This window comes from Rutidosis leptorrhynchoides, chromosome 7 (assembly GCF_046630445.1).
Source record: "Rutidosis leptorrhynchoides isolate AG116_Rl617_1_P2 chromosome 7, CSIRO_AGI_Rlap_v1, whole genome shotgun sequence".
NCBI lineage: Eukaryota > Viridiplantae > Streptophyta > Magnoliopsida > Asterales > Asteraceae > Rutidosis > Rutidosis leptorrhynchoides.
Window position 1 is genome coordinate 128,796,054 of NC_092339.1, and position 13,947 is coordinate 128,810,000.

Sequence of the window (13,947 nt, forward strand, 5' to 3'; positions counted from 1 at the left end):
TTGTATTTAATTGCACTTTTAATTATCGTACTTTTTAATTATCGCACTTTTATTTATCGAAATTTCATTATCGTTATTTATTTTACGTTTTAAATTAAGTTATATTTATTTTACATTCGGTTTTAACTGCGACTAAAGTTTTAAAATCGACAAACCGGTCATTAAACGGTAAAAACTCCCTTTTATATATTATTAATATAATATATTTTGTACAAATATAATTTTTTAAAAATATAGTGTGCAATAAGCCCGCTCTCTGTGGAACGAACCGGACTTACTAAAAACTACACTACTGTACGATTAGGTACACTACCTATAGTGTTGTAGCAAGGTTTAGGTATATCCTATTTGTAAATAAATAATTAAAACTTGTGTAATTTGTAACGTATTTCGTAGTAAAATATAGTACTATCACGTACCCCCACGCTACCACATCAAGTTTTTGGCGCCGCTGCCGGGGACTCGGCGAAACGCTATATTTTTAATTTATTTTTGTATAAATATATTTATATATATTTTTAGAAAAACAATATAAAATTAAAAAAAAACACGTTTTTCAAACTCCGCGACTCGCGGAGTTTGCAGGCTTAAAACTCCACGACTCGCGGAGCCACCCTGACAGGCACACCCAGGAACCCTACTTCGCATTTAATTACGGAGTAATATTATTTATTATTATTTTAAAACCCTAATTAGGTTTAATTAATTTAATATTTAATTTTTAGTTTTAATTAAATTTGTAATAATTACTTTTAATTAGTTTTATTATATATAAAAATTAATACTTTTATAAAATAAAAATATAAAAATAATATTTTTATAAATATTGTACTTTTTACAACTTTAAGTTTATTTTTATTTTTTTTGTTTATTTTTATTTGTTTTTAGCGTAATATTTGTATTTTTATTGTTCGTAGCTAGTTTTAAATTTAGTATTTTGCCGTAGCTTATTTTTATTTCTAGATTTTTAGGCTTTGCCGTAAATTCCCTTAAGTGCTTTTTCTTTAGATTAAGATTTAGGCGCTTTAGAATTTTGCGAAGCCGTTTTTCGCTTTAGTTTTAAATAGATTTTAGTGCCTTTAAGTAATTGCCGTTTTCTGAATAAAATTGCATTTACCTTTAGACCTTTAGGCGCAACTTTTTAGATATAATTTTTAGACTTTTAAGTTTCGACGTTTTTCTTTCTTATTTTTATTTTTCGACGTTTTTCGACGCGCACTCTTTTTCTTTCTTATTTCTCGCCACGCTAGTTTTAGGACTTAGAAATTTTCTCTACTTCTTCTCTAATAATTCAAAACGAAAAATTATTTTAAGCGGTTAAATTGATAGACATACAAATTTTCTGCTTCGTAGTAATAGTTGGATTTGTTAGTGGCTGAGTTGTGAGCTTCCGATTTAAAGGGTTCTGGCTCCCTGCTACATCTTTTGGCTATTCGAAACGTGGGCAAAAGCAGAAAAGTCTATTAATTTGATAACTTTAAATAATTTTTATCTTTTTATAACTAATAGGATAATTAGTGAATGCACCACATTGTAGCTAAAATTTGGCCATCGCAATAAAATGGAAAATTTTGAAAACGGGGCCTTAGAAACTCTTTATGACATCCGAAATCAATTTAATCAATACTCTCAAACGAGTGTTGATGACAATTCGATCAGTCAATCTTGGATCACGAACGACGAAACAATAACTGGTTGTGAAATCTGTGGAGATTATCACTCAACATGGGAATGTTACTATTACGTTCCTATGGAAAATTACGCACCCACGGAACCTGAATGGAATGATTATGAAGAATACAATTCAAATTGGTATTATTCCCAAGAATATTTCCAAACTCAACAACCAGTAGACGAGGAAAATTACGTGTCTGAAAATTTATTAGACAATATGAAAATCAAACTCGAAGAACTCAATGCTCAAAATGAACAAATGAGAGAGTTTGTAAACCGGCAAGCTGAAACTCTATCAGACTACACACCTGTTGATCTGAGGAGTCGTGTGCAAGAAAATCTCATATCATCGAATTTTGATGAATTCGAGAGCTCCGAAATCACCAACTATCCCGATGATACTTTTTATTCAGTCTTACCAATTTCACAACATATCGACACATTAGCATCTACCGACGAAATCATCGATCCATCAATGGATAAAGAAGAAGTAAGGGTGACAAATTGGTACTCTTGGGAATATGATAACGTTGAAAATTTTACCCCCGAGGCCAAACCGAACTTCACCATTCCACAACCTTCCAACCTAATATTCTCAATAGATGAGTCATCCACCAGAAATGAACTACGAGCTGTAATAGATAATGACACCTCGAATTTCACCCAATTGGGTAATAGAGGTGAAAACTTTGATCCTGAGAATAAAAGGAAGGAAATATTAGGAATTGTCCACCCTATAGAAATAAGTATGTCGGTGTATATCGATCCATTTGACCAAAAACCAGAAAAGAGACATATCCATTTACTAAAACCTACACTTAAAAAAGAATTAAGTAGTGACAATCGGGCGAGTCTAAACTTTAAACCCATTGATATATTATACACCACCCGAGATGTAAATAACTGGCTCACTACTCTAATTCTTGGAACTCATTCTACCGACTTCACATGTCGTCAGCAAAGTGTGGGGAAGTCTAACCCCACTTAACGTTAAATTCGGGGTTCGAGTTAGTGCATAACTCGTTAATAAAAATGCATGATAATTTAGGGTAAAATACGTATATTCAAAGATTAGCAAACAGTTCAGAAAAGCAACCATTTTTGAAGAAAAATATGTGTGATAAAACAAGAAGGAATGAACGATGAGGTGCGCCATCTATCATTTGACGAGCTTTGTAATTACAAACTGGGTATTTTCAATCACTTTTCTACACTAATCACCCTCATGAATTTATAATTAGAGTCTGATTTCATGCAAATGAGGGCATTGCATGATCTCAAGTGTGGGGAAGGGTTATAAATTCTCTCGGGTTTATTCGCCAAATTTTATGAAAATTTGAAAAATTTTCAACTAAATGAATTTAAAATCATGTTTATATATATTTATGAACGGTGAAAATTAGGTGTTAATACCGAAATTATCGTTACCTCGGAAAGGACATAAATTGAGAAACACCCTAAAACGCTTGAATTTATTTATTTAAGAATAAAAAGGCAAAGAAAGAAACTAAGTGTGGGGAGAATGTACCTAGTTATTCAATTAAAAACTATCTAGCACATGTTTCTGTAAAGTTTATTGCAGGTGCTTTTGTTTTGGACTAAATTAACTATTTTACCCGATAAAAGAAAAGAAAAGATGGATCTACACGATAAATCAATTCCATCATTAAAAGGAAGTAAAGTCTTCCGAAAAAGACACGCGCTTCTTGATTTAGGTCAAGAAGTTGTCGTCCAGACCAGCTGTAGGTTAACGAAAAATCTAGAAAAGTCATCACTAAAATCAGCAGGAAATCCACGGACCTCAGTATCAAACAGGGTCACCAAGTGGTCAGATTTATCCTAACCATGAGAAGGATTTATCTCGTACAATGGGGGGAGACCGTGCAAATTAGATTGATAAGACTAATGAATCAGATTCCCAGAAAGGATAATCTCCTTAAAGATTAAAAATCGGCTTTTAAGCCTGATATTACTCAATCCTTGAGATTGACCTTAAAGATTGAGAATTACAAACTCATGGAATTCAATGATATCTAAACTCGAGCTTGAACGAGAAAATATTTTGATCAAAATTACAAACCGATTTGTTTTCTGAAAACCTATTTTCAATGCGTTCATTACCATTGAACGTAAAATCCTAGGAATTCACCTGGAATTCATTAGGTCACCTGAACCAAATCGGGTGTCAACCGTAAGAACGGTGGTTGCATAGCATGGTCAAAGACAGGACCTTGTGCCAGACCGGAAAATTATAAGGGTGAGCTTTACTATTGCTCCTACAAAAGATAGTAATTGCGTCCGACACGTTATAGACCATAATCAAAAGCAAGTCACGGGACATTGCCTTAACAGTTGCTTGTTCATCGCTTTCCTTTACAACCGGACGGTAGTTTACCGAAAGGTAATATACGGGACAAGTAAACTGGACGTGTTGCTTTCCTAATACAAGGTTAGCAAGTGGGTGACACAAAACCATAAGTTTTGAGCTAAAATTTTCAAATCTGAAACCCACAAAACCCACAAAAATATTTTGCAACACCGGTGAAGGGTTATTCCGGAAAACTTATCTAGGGTAAAAGCTAGATTAAATTTTCAAAAAGATCAAATGTATCCTTAAGGATCTACATTTTCATAGTCATGTGGGACTGTAAACCACATCGTTACTATCATTGTTTATACCGCCGTATCAAAATCACTGATGTATAAAGTGTGAAGAATAAAGAAGTGATTCGTGTGATTTAATTTCAAGTTCTGTATTGCTTGAGGACAAGCAACGTTCAAGTGTGGGGATATTTGATAGTGCTCCAAATGAACATATATTTAGTAGCAATATCCTCCCAATATGTAAATTATTTAGTTGTAATTTTCCTATTGTAAGTTGTAATCGTTTATATTAAATAAGTGCGAAGACAAAAGGCGAAAACGAAGATTTGAAGACACAAACGTCCAAAAAGCTCAAATGTACAAGATACAATTCAAAAGGTTTAATTTATTGATGAGAAACGTCTAAAAATGACAAGAGTACAAGTTACAAAACGCAAAGTACACGATATAAAATAGTACGCAAAGACGTTCGAAAATCCAGAATCGGGACATGAGTCAACTATCAACGCCCGACGCAACGGACTAAAAATTACAAGTCTACTATGCACAAGAATATAATATAATATATAAATAATAATATTAATTATTTATATTTTATATTTATATATAAATTATGTCGACAATCAAGGTTCCAAAATTATGTGAGCTGGATTTTCAAACTCCACGACTCGCGGAGTTTGTAGGCTTAAAACTCCACGACTCGCGGAGTTTGTAGGCTTAAAACTCCACGACTCGCGGAGCTGTCAGAAATCAAAACGCCTATAAAAGGCCATGCATTCTGCCGAGTAAAAATAAAAATAATAATAATAATAATACTCTGTAATAAATAATAAATAAATATATAATATATATATATATATATATATATATATATATATATATATATATATATATAGTATAGGGTAGTTTTATATTAGATTAGTTCGGGTTATGTAAAGGTTATTTTACGGGTTTTTGAAGTCGAAATTCTGTCCGTGTAACACTACGCGATAAATACTCAATGTAAGTTATGTTCTCCTTTTTAAATTAATGTCTCGTACTTAAGTTATTATTATGCTTATTTAATACCGAAGTAATCATGATGTTGGGCTAAAAATATTAAAATTGGGTAATTGGGCTTTGTACCATAATTGAGGTTTGGATAAAAGAACGACACTTGTGGAAATTAGACTATGGGCTATTAATGAGTTTTATATTAACTAAACAATACCTTGTTAATTTAATATACAAACTTATAATTTGACGTATTTATATATAACCACATACGCTTGACTGGGTACGGTGGGCGGGATATCTATAAATACCAATAATTATTCATTTTACCGGACACGGAACTGGATTAATAGTTAATAGACTTGTTGAAACAGGGGTGAATTACATTCAAGGGTAATTGGTGTAATTGTTAACAAAGTAGTAAAACCTTGGTTTACACGCAGTCGATAACCTGGTGTATTCATTAAACAAAGTATTTAAACCTTGTTACAATTCGAATCCCCAATTAGTTGGAATATTTGACTTCAGGAATAAGAATAATTTGACGAAGGCTTTCGCTCTTTATATTTATGACTGATGGACTATTATGGACAAATCCGTATGGACATATTAAATAATCCAGGACAAAGGACAATTAACCCATGGGCATAAAACTAAAATCAACACGTCAAACATCATGATTATGGAAGTTTAAATAAGCATAATTCCTTTATTTTCATATTTAATTGCACTTCTAATTATTGCACTTTTATTTATTGTTATTGTATTTAATTGCACTTTTAATTATCGTACTTTTTAATTATCGCACTTTTATTTATCGAAATTTCATTATCGTTATTTATTTTATGTTTTAAATTAAGTTATATTTATTTTACATTCGGTTTTAACTGCGACTAAAGTTTTAAAATCGACAAACCGGTCATTAAACGGTAAAAACCCCCTTTTATATATTATTAATATAATATATTTTGTACAAATATAATTGTTTAAAAATATAGTGTGCAATAAGCCCGCTCCCTGTGGAACGAACCGGACTTACTAAAAACTACACTACTGTACGATTAGGTACACTGCCTATAGTGTTGTAGCGAGGTTTAGGTATATCCCATTTGTAAATAAATAATTAAAACTTGTGTAATTTGTAACGTATTTCGTAGTAAAATATAGTACTATCACGTACCCCCACGCTACCACATCAATAACCCCAAGGTAATAGTAGAAGTAAACAGATTCCTCCAGTGGTAGATGAAAAAGAAGAAAGACATAAGCGATAATCAGAAAAATATCCAGGATAAGAACTGGATGGAGCATTTTCACAATCTTTGAAAATATGAATTAAGGAAGAAAGTATCGGAGTGGTGAAAATAATGAAACGGAAGAAGTTAATTTAAAGCGAAATTCCAGACACAGCAATCGAGGCAATTTACCGCATTTAATCAAAGAAATCCTAATTTCCTTAAATACCGGAGAATCAAATCTTATAAAGATTACGAAGATTTTCTTTTAATTCCTTAAATCCCGGAAATCAATCGTGACTACGTCAAAAGTTAAGGCGAACATTTAATTTCCTCATTTCAATCTTTTGTGATAGCTTCGTTTATACTCTTCCTATAATCGAATCGTTTTATCCATATTATTCAAAGGTGATAAAACTCTATTTTTAACTCATATTCATCATTAAAATATTTTTGTTGTCAATAATGACGATCTCTATCAAATTTCATGACCGTGATTTACACGAACTCCTCTCTATTTTGTCTGCCCTAATATTGTGGCATAAACGCTCAAGGTTTTAAATGAGCTCAATACTATTCATAACACATTTTATGTGTTCAGTTTATTGAGATGCTTATATAGCACCATCATCCCTTTTGAGGATAACCTAATCAATGACACTCTTGTTAAATCCTTTAGATAACCTCCGCATTAATGATAAAATGCACTTCATAGAAGAACCTGTAGAAAATATGGTTCGTATAATTTAAACTCTTGAAACAAAACAGTATTCTATCTGTTGGAATTCACGCAAGGCCCCGAGTATACCTGAGAACGTGAAAACCAAATAAAACGAAAATACCCTCACCTGTTACAAACAACGCCGACTGATGGCAACAACTAAAATTTCGGGACGAAATTTCTTTTAACGGGTAGGTATTATAACCCGGAAATTTCCGACTAAATTTAAACATAACTTTGACTAGTTCCGACGACTCACGAACAATTATTTGTAAATAATAATACATTAGTATTAATTTATTATATTATTGTTATTATTAATATAATATATAATATATAACAATATTATCATTTATAATTATCATTACCAGTATTATTGTTATTAGTATTATTATTATTGTTACTAATATTATTATTATTACATAGTTATCATTATTAATAATGATAATTTAAACTTTTTATTAAAATTATTATTGTTATTATTATTATTAATATTAACATATTATTATTAATATCATTATTAAACTTGATATTAATTATTATTATTATAATTATAATTATTATGATTAATATGTATTATTAATTCTATTGTTATTATTATTATTATTTTTATTATTACTAGTATTATTATTATTAATTAAAAAAAAATATAGAAGTAAAAAACAATGTAATGAATTATATATAAATCTGCTTTTAATTTTTCTAAAATTGTGAACTACTTTTTATTTTTTTATCACAATCTGTTTAATTTTTAATTCTTTCTCAGATTCATGATCTACTTTTAATTTGTTTAAGCTATCATGATCTGCTTTATTTCTGTTTATCATGAATTCCAGCTCGATCTCAATCAGCTTCTATTTTTTATTATTTTTTTATCATCCTGATTAAACTCATGTCAACCCATTCATCTGTATATAAATCGATTAAGCTGTGTTTATAATGAAAACATTCACTTCTTTCATCATCAATATCAATTATCAATTATAAATCACTGCATTGTGAAGAATAAAAAAAAATAAAATTTAAAACTGCACGCCATACCTCTTTTCTTGTTCATATTTCTAAAAGCTCGAAAACGAATCCCATTTCAAAATCTTTAAATGCAGTTGTGATAGGAATCTTGTACTCAAACTATCTGCTAAGTTTCACGATTCAATTCTTCCTATTGATTTCGAATTTTGAAGTCAAACTTTAAAAATAAAAAGTCAACCGAAGTGTTCATCATCAAATTCGAGTTCGTGTTTCTGTTTCATATTCAATTAATGATTCCAATAGTTTCTTTGAGTGATTTGCAAACTAATTCGTGTTGGAACCATAAGCCAAAACAGCCTCAAATTCGAAATCATTATTTATTTATTTTATTTTTTTACAGCGAAGCTGTTACAGCAACTTTTTTTTTATTTTTTCTTTCTTTCTTTTTCTGTTAAGTTCAATCACCACAAATAAATCGTTTCTATTTTGTTCTAAAATCCTAAAACCAATGTGGTATCCATCGTTAAGATTAAAACGGGTACTGATCGATTTAAAGTTTGAAGAAGATGAAGAATAACAGAAAAAGAATAAATAAAATTTTGATGGGTATTAAAACAGAAAACTAGCAGCAGAACAAATGGTTTAAGTGTGTTTGTGTTAAGAGGGAGGTCACGGGTTCGAGCCCCGTCTTGAGCAATTTTTTTTGGAAAAAGCCTATAAGGTAGTTTTCATTTTTATCATTATTATTATTATTATTATTATTATTATTATTATTATTATTATTATTATTATTATTATTATTATTATTATTATTATTATTATTAAAATTATTATTATTATTACTACTAACATCATTAAAAGTATTATTAAGATTATTAGTATTATTATTAACTATCATTATTATTATCATTTTAAATATTATTATCATTATTATGATTAGAATTATTATTATTATTATTATTATTATTATTATTATTATTATTATTATTATTATTATTATTATTTTGAAAACAATACAAATTATTATTATTATCATTGTTATTAGTACTAGTATCGTTTTATAATTATAAGTATTATTATTAATATTATCGTTATTATTATTACTAATATGATTATCTTTATTAGTATTATTATTATTATTAAAAAGTATTATCATTATTATCATTTTTATAAAAATTATCATTTTTGCTATCATTAAAACTATATTATTATTCTTATTATTATTATTTTTACTACTAGTATCATTATTATTATTATTATTATTATTATTATTATTATTATTATTATTATTTCTATTATGACTAGTATATCAGTATTGTTATTATATTCGTTATAATCAAATACAACTTTTATCTACTATTATTAATAGTATTTTACCAAATAAATATTATGTATATATCCATAAGTAATATTACATAAAAGTATGTAATAATCACATTAACAATTTTTAGATAAATATTCAAATATAACAAGTTAGGTATTTTTAATATAATACTAATCAAACATATATGTATATGTATATATATATATATATATATATATATATATATATATATATATATATATATATATATATATATATATATTAACATAACCATATAAGTATTAATCATTTTTGTATACACAAATTAAATATATAAGATATATAATTTAAGATACAATATATAAACTTATTCAAATTACGAGTATATGTGTTAATATATATACTTGATATAGGTTCGTGAATCCAAGGTTAACTCTACATTTGTTCAATGTCGTCATATGTATTTTTACTACAAAATACAGTATTGTGAGTTTTCATAGCTCCCTTTTTATATATATTTTTGGGCTGAGAATACATGCGCAACTTTTATAACTGTTTACGTTTAGACACAAGTACTCAATTATTATTTATATTATATACGTTCTTTGTCATGCTAAATCCCTGCCGTAATATCATTAATTGCTGAGGTATAAGATGCAAGCTTAGTTATTGTGAGTAGCGCTACTGAGAGTGACGTCTCTAGTCAGTTGACCGTTGGTCTTTGGCTACATAATAATGATTCAACGACATGAATAACAAGTGTCACTGGGTAACTTTGTTTAGTCGCGATATTACAAACAACAACTCTTTCGATTGATATATTTGGTATTAATCAACTTTAAACTGAAATCTTGTGGTCTAATGCTATATTGAACTATCGATTTATGATAAACCTATGAACTCACTCAACCTCGTGTTGACTTTTTAAGCATGTTTATTCTCGGGTCCTACATAATGCTTCCGCTGTGTATTTGTTAATTGAAAGCAACATTTCAACGAGTCATTCATGGATAATTTGAAGGACTTGCATTTGCTAATTTGATGATGATTGCTTGCTATGCTTGGAGTCTTCATTACATATCATATCAATTAAAGACATTTAATGCATTGTTTGTTAAATACAATGTAATCTATTTATCTTCCGCTGCAAAACTCAATAAAACGTCTCATATAGAGTCGTGAAAAAAGCGCTTTTCAGAAATTCAGAGTTGAAGTTCGTAAATCCAGGAGATAGAAGACACACACACACACACACACACACACACACACACACACACACACATACATATATATATATATATATAATTGTTGTCATAGAATCGCTGAAAAATTCGAGATTATCGATTGATGCCTCTCGGTATTTGGTATGGTAATTATCGTTACAAGATGCCGATGAGTTCATGATAAGACTTCAATAGGTAAATATAGTGATTTGTCGGAGAGATTTAAGCCAAGGAGCAACGAGGTTGCTGGTACATCTGCTGGTAATATGGTGGAATATGAAAGGTTCCCTGGTAACAATAAAAGTGCGCACATATATATATCAAAGTTATAATAAGGTTGTTTCGAACAAAAAGTCAAAGTTGACTTGCTGGAGCTGTGACAAAACTGGCTATCTCGAACAGGAGTTGCAAAGTTATTTTCGATAATAATAACACTAAAGGAATTAGCACAGCTGTGTGTTAAACGTTTACTCAGGTTCCGAGAGTTTTTCAGGTGCATAACTATATGCATAAATCTTTCCTTCCATAGATGAAGTGTAGTTGGTTCATCCTCTCGATTGAGGTGTTTTCAAGAATTATGAAAGGTTTGAATGCAGATTGTAATCGACAAGATACAAATGAGGTTTAAGATGAAATCAAGTGGCAAACTTGAAGAAATATTTAGTTTCATATGTTATAATCAATATTTTAATTCATTTTAATTGTCCAATGTTAGTAGTCCACACTTAGTAGTTCAATAATTCATATATAGTTTAATATATAATATTCGAATTAATTAATACGTATCGTGACCCATTGTATACATGTCTCAGACTCGATCACAACTCAAAGTATATATATTATTTTAGAATCAACCTCAACCCTGTATAGCTAACTCGATCACTACCGCATATAGAGTGTCTATGGTTATTCTAAATAATATATATAGATGACGTCGATATGATATGTTTAAACATTGTATATGTGTCCCGATGATATTTAAAGTGTGTAAAATAAATAACAGAAATTAAATGACAATAAATAAAATTGCGAGAATTAAAATTGCGATAAATAAATTGCGATAATAAAATTGCGATAATTAAATTGCGATAATTAAAATTGCGATTAATAACTGTAATAAGGAATTAGCAGTTAGCTAGGAACAGTTAGCTAGGATTTTGTTAGCGTGGTTTCTTAACAGAATTTCTCATAGTTAATTTGTTTGTTTCTAACAAATTTTATTTTGTCCAATGTTTTCTTCATTATGCCACTTGTTGAATTCTGGTAAGTCAAAATTCAAATATGAAATTGAATGAAAATGGTTATTCTGTGGTGAACAGATTTGTATATCTGTGGATGTAAGCAGGATAGTAAATGACTGTTGAATCAGATTCGAAGAATGTACAGTGTAACTTATTAAGGTGAAATCTAAATATTCCTCGGGTATTACCTACCCGTTAAAATAGTTTCACCATTAATAGTTTGTACAAAAGAATTTTTAATTACAATCTTTATGAAAACATATATACATATATATTTTCTTCAGATCTAATCATGGATTTAATGAGTTAAATATGATATTAATCTCATTTGCTTTTCGGTTGGAGCTAGAATAAATAATCTCTAAGACTTTAAAGATTACATATTCACCACAGAATGTTTCTCCAATGATGTGATAGATTAATACTTCATCGGTTGTTTTTGTTGGTACTCCATGGTATCTATGGTACGTATGACGTTGATGCTCGAGGTACATATTGTGATGTTGAGGTGTGGGATGCGGATGTTGCTATTGGTGGTGGTGATGGTACTATTGGTGTTGCTGATGGTGGTACTGTTGCTGCCGGTGCTGCTGCTGGTGCTTGTAACCTTTGCACCATATTCTCCAAAGCCACTACTCGAGCGCGAAGCTCGTTGACTTCTTCTATTACACCGAGGTGATTGTCGGTTCGGATGAGCGGGCGAATAAGATCTAGAATTTGAGATAGTATATAATCATGATGAGATACTCTGGAAATGAGGGAGAAAATAGTATTACGTACAGGTTCGCCGGTAAGTGCTTCAGGTTCTTCGCCAAGAGTGCAGGTTGGTGGGTGGAAATGATCGCCTTCTTCTTGTCTCCATTGATTAAGTCGACTACGAACCCATCCCCAATTCATCCAGAACTGATGATGACTAATTGGTTGATTCATTCTGGTCACACTCCTTTCAGAGCTTGAGTGAAACTCCATATCAGAATCTGAGGGACTTGAACCAGTGACGAGTTCCATTTCGTATGATTGAATAAAGAATTTTCGATATGAAATGATTTCCGGCTATCGGGTGATATTCTAATTATGTAGAATATCTATATATATAGAACATAAGATTTTGTAAATTATGGAGAAATTTACGGAATATACTAGGAAAAGTTTACAGTAACAGATACGCTAAGATATGAATTTTGTCTATACACTATTCATGCAATCAATGTAGTAAGATGTATCTAGACTAAGAATGATAAGCAAGTGATTCCCTAAGAATGATAAGCAGGTAATTTTCGACACAAAATGATAAGCAAAACTTTTGACATGCAGACACAGTCAAAGTCCAGATTCACTAATACATCTTAATAACTATCAGTTAGACACACTAATGCAAGACCTGGTTCTCTAAGACCACCGCTCTGATACCAACTGCAATGCCCCGTTCATATCGATTATAAACGGTTCATAATAGTTGATTTCATTGCGAGGTACTTGACCTCTATATGATACATTTTACAAACATTGCATTCGTTTTTAAAAGACGAACTTTCTTTACATCGAAAGTTGACGGCATGCATACCATTTCATAATACATCCAACTATAATTGACTTAATGATAATCTTGATGAACTCAATGACTCGAATGCAACGTCTTTTGAAATATGTCATGAATGACTCAAAGTAATATCTCTAAAATGAGCAAATGCACAGCGGAAGATTTCTTTCATACCTGAGAATGAACATGCTTTAAAGTGTCAACTAAAAGGTTGGTGAGTTCATTAGTTTATCATCAATATTCATTTCCATCATTTTTAAAAGACCACAAGATTTCATATTTTCATTTCTCATAAACATCATGCATGCATATAGCAATCTGCATAAAAATCATTCATATGGATTGAACACCTGGTAACCGACATTAACCATAATGCATAGAATATCCCCACAGACATCGACGTCTGTATAAATAATCTCGAAGTACTAAAGCCATCCATAA